Source organism: Bison bison, unplaced genomic scaffold (genome assembly GCF_000754665.1).
Source record: "Bison bison bison isolate TAMUID 2011002044 unplaced genomic scaffold, Bison_UMD1.0 scf7180017864167, whole genome shotgun sequence".
Taxonomy (NCBI): Eukaryota; Metazoa; Chordata; class Mammalia; order Artiodactyla; family Bovidae; genus Bison; species Bison bison.
In genome coordinates this window covers 4,989,938-4,993,880 of record NW_011494739.1, presented here as the reverse complement: position 1 = coordinate 4,993,880, position 3,943 = coordinate 4,989,938, and the positions used below count along the sequence as shown (strand labels likewise).

The 3,943-nt window shown below is 48.8% G+C and overlaps 2 protein-coding genes and 1 long non-coding RNA gene across 8 annotated transcripts in view; 1 reads left to right on the top strand and 2 right to left on the bottom strand.

The window, feature by feature from the left end:
- Positions 1-3,943, top strand: part of LOC104989975 — a 31,293-nt gene that overhangs the window by 6,577 nt on the left and 20,773 nt on the right. The gene's annotated exons all lie outside the window — the stretch shown is intronic.
- The window catches only part of LOC104989974 (neuroendocrine secretory protein 55), a 57,778-nt gene that overhangs the window by 52,097 nt on the left and 1,738 nt on the right, over positions 1-3,943 (bottom strand). The gene's annotated exons all lie outside the window — the stretch shown is intronic.
- The window catches only part of LOC104989972 (guanine nucleotide-binding protein G(s) subunit alpha isoforms short), a 66,963-nt gene that overhangs the window by 62,182 nt on the left and 838 nt on the right, over positions 1-3,943 (bottom strand). The window lies entirely within an intron of this gene.

Genomic DNA, 3,943 nt, shown 5'->3' with positions numbered 1-3,943 from the left:
GAACAAAAATGGGATGTTAAATCACTTAATTTGACATAAATTAGTTTTTCTTAAACACTTTAAAAAAACAATCTCATGCATTTGCAACAGAGTTAAGATTGGTTTGGGGGAGAGTGCAAAAAAACCTTAGCTATTCCAGGAGCCCACAGTAGAGAGGCAGATACATGGTGTATCTCTGAATCTGTGGTATTCACATTTCATGAATGAGGACTAATTCAGGAAAAAAATGTCTGAAAAAGCTCCTGGGAGGGAACGATCATGGGGGGGCGGGGGGGGAAGGTTGAAAGAAAACTGGTTTATCCTAATTAGCTGCAGCCTCTGAGCCAATTTTTCAGGTCAGTCCTCATCAGGACACTTTTAAGTGTTACTAGAACATATACTCTGCACTTGTGGTCAGTTTGAGGTTGGGAGTATTTGTCTGCTCTCTCCCCAAACGGCGAGCATCTCCAGGCTGCCTGCCCCCACCCTGAAAAGCCTATCTTCTGACCCTGCGATGAAGGAGGGCAGATGAGCAACAGCACACCTACAACAGACAGTAACTCTTAAGCTTAACAGCTGCTCTTCAGAAATCTAGGCACCCACCCCACCCCCCATCCTTGTTAGTAAGAGGTTGTGGTGGAATCCCGAATTCTCTAACCTGTCTGCCTGAATTCTCTAAATCCTATTTACGGATTTTTTTTTTTTTCTGACTTGCTTCTGCACCATTTTTGCCCCTAATGCAAAATCAGATTTGAGAAAATCAAATTAGACAAACACAAAAGAGAAAGAATTCTTCACAACTGGTGTTTTTATTTTATCAACCTTTCATTTGGGGGGGTGGGGCTCCTTTAGCATTAAAATCATTGATCTGAGTCAAACTGGGAAACTCTGGGCTTTACTTAGTCACCCTGCAGGTACTGGGAGCAGAAAAGGATGCTAGGACCCACTCTTCAGCTCCTTCATGTTCCATATGAAGAAACTGAGGCAGAGACCACTGGGCCTGACCTCAGCCTGCAGGCAGGTGTGGTCGATGAGCCTGAGGTCTTAGACCCAGCTGTCCAGCTCTGGGGCATCAGAATTTAGAAAACAGCGACATTAATGGCAAACCCGAAGAACAGGATGAGGAATTCCAGCCCTCATTCTAAAACGGGATTAAAGATGTAATTTGAGAATCTCATCGCCTTTTTGCTGGACAATTTTTAAGGGAAGGGCAGTCCTTGAGTTGGCATATGACATCACTCTGGAAGTTTGATTTGATTATAGTGATTTGTTTGTAATCTTTCTGTTAAGAGACATACTTTCCCAGCCACCAAGATTTTTGCTCAGTTTCCTCTCTGTAGCCTCCCTTTACCTGAAGCGCAGTGATAATATAGAAAAACTGAGTAAAATCCATGCATTTTTTTTTAAAGCTCATTTCTTACCAACCTTGACGTTTCAGCTTTCTTCCTCATTAAACCTTCTATCAAAACTGCTAAAACTGAGGCTAAAGAGTAAAGGGGTGATAGCAGTTCCAGGGGAAAAGTTTCTAGTGCATTAAACAGACATTATCTTAAAACAATTCCAAACTTTAAAATTCCCAATTCCCGAATTCTGATAAACACAGATTAAATGTTTTCTTTGCCAAACCTCAGAAATAAACCTGCATCAGATTGTTGACACCACACAGTATTTGAACACTGATGCATGATTTTCCAACTCAAGTTCACTTAAAAGAACACTTTTGTCCAAGAAAAAGCACATTTTTATTAAGCAAATGATTAATGTAGCAAAACAAAAAATCCTGAATATTGGAGCAGACCATTTAACCAGCTTTATTTTACTAGTTTTCCCTTCCTCTTCCTTTCTTCCTCTCCAGTTGAAACCTAGTAACTGGCTGGTAATTCACCCCTGTGGTCAACTCTAAGGGCTGCTTTTTGGGAGCCAATTTCCTAAATTGCAAGGGCAAATAAGGCCATTCAAATGCTAATACCTCAGTGCTGCAGGGCAAGACAAAGGGCTAGTTGGGAGACGAGAGAGTGGGGAATGCTTGGAGAACTTGCCAGAAACGCTTCTGGCAGAGAAAGGCAGCTAAACACCAGTGCCGTAGGTAGAAAGAGGGCTTTTTGAATCCTGTGTGTAGCAAAAGCCCCTCTCCGTGGGGTGGGGGTCCTCCTCACAGGGGTTTGGTATGTTCCTCAGGTGTTCTGTATGTTCCTAATGACTCTTCCACCCTGGAATCAGGATGGAAGGAGGGAGGGGGTGGGGGAAGGGAACTGAGTGGGGGGAGGGTAACAGGTTTTCTCAATCAGGTAGTTCATGGAGGAATGTCTGAAAGATGGCCCACAGTGCGTTCCTGGAAGGGGGGACCCAGCCGCCCCAACTAACCTGGTAAAATGCCTACAGTTAAGAAAGTCACCTTCTCCCGCGCAGGCTTCTGTTTAAAAAACAGCCCGAGACTGGGGTGACAGGTGTGGGCGTTGCACTGAAGACTTTTTTTTCAACTTTTATATGCTAAAGCAACATGTTTCTCTAATGGAAAACCCAGCTCTGCAGGAAAACAGTTCCCCTAGACTCCAACCTGGGAGGGCAGCCCCCACACTGAAAAGCCAAGGGCATCCTGCCCGCAGCCGCCTATTCACCAGAGACCTTTTACTGGGTGAGCTCAGGCTTCCAAGACATCAACAGAGAAAAAGCCAGCACGTCCAATGCCTCCAATAGGAACACTGCGCCGCCGTTTTTACACTAAGTAGAAACGTTAGCTTTGGGGACCCCCATTTCACCTAGGTAGTTTAATGCTTTCAAGCCAAAGACAGGGCATGCCGGACCCCCAAGTCCTAGGCAGCCTCCAGACTTCTGGACACTTACCCCGCTGCCCAAGGAAGCCCCCTCGCCGCTGTTTACTAGGTAAGATCAGGGCAGCATCCAAGAGCTATTAGTCAGCGACGCAGCCCACCAGAGCTAAGTTTTGGGGCTGCGCGACGCCTTCCCCCGGGCGGAGACCTGGAAGGAAGACCCCTTAAGATATGTTCTGAATATACGCCGAAACCTTATTTTAGGAGTCTAAGAACCCGACCCGCCTTTTCAAGTTTCCAAACGCCTCACTTTCCCCCCAAATTCTTCTCATCTGAATAGCTCAAACCGGCACCAAACGAGACGAACGCGCACCAAGAAAAAGATCAATTTCCAAATCGGGGGAGGTTTTGTAAATACATTTTCACTAACCAGTCTCTCCCCCCAGGATTGGCGAGAAAGGCACACTTTACGCACCGAAGATGCGTTACCGGATTGCGGCCGTTTCCGTGCTCCAGCTTTGCCTTCAGGTTACAGATTCCAAACTTGGCCCCACCCGAGCCAAAAATGGCCGGTACGTGCCGCCTGCCCTCCCCTCCCTGAGGCTGCCGTAGCCTCTGGCCCTTTCCTTCTCTCAACTAACTGCCCAGGGACTTGCGGCGGCTCCTACACCTTTCCCCAGCTCGGCGGGTGCTGCGCTCTTTCGGAATGCGCTCTTTGGCTATGCGCTCTTTACGGGTGCGTTGTGGGGTTCCCTGATGATAGGCGCGACTCCGTCTCCAGCCTGTTCCTTGTTCCGCTTTACCTTTCGGCTCGTGACCACCTCGCTGACTTTTTAGCTACTATCTAACATCCCCAGGCAGCTGCGCAAAAAGCCCGGGACCTCTCCAGCCAAGATGTATCCAGCGTCGCCATCAGACCAGCTGCGCCAAAAGGTTGGCGATACCGCGACACGACTGTGTCCGTGCCCCCAACCCTGGTAGCCCGTCGGGCACCTCCTGAGACTCCCGTACCTCCTCTGCTTGCCCTCCAAGCACAGGTGATTCGTGGGAAACCGCCGGCTGGCTCGGAGAGGTCGGCTACGAGGCGCACAGGCAGGTGCGCACGCTCTTTGCAGCGGTCTCTGGCCCCGCGAGCGCCCGGGGACGGGCTGTGGCGGCCAGGGCCGGGGCACAGCCGCGCGGGGCACTGGCGC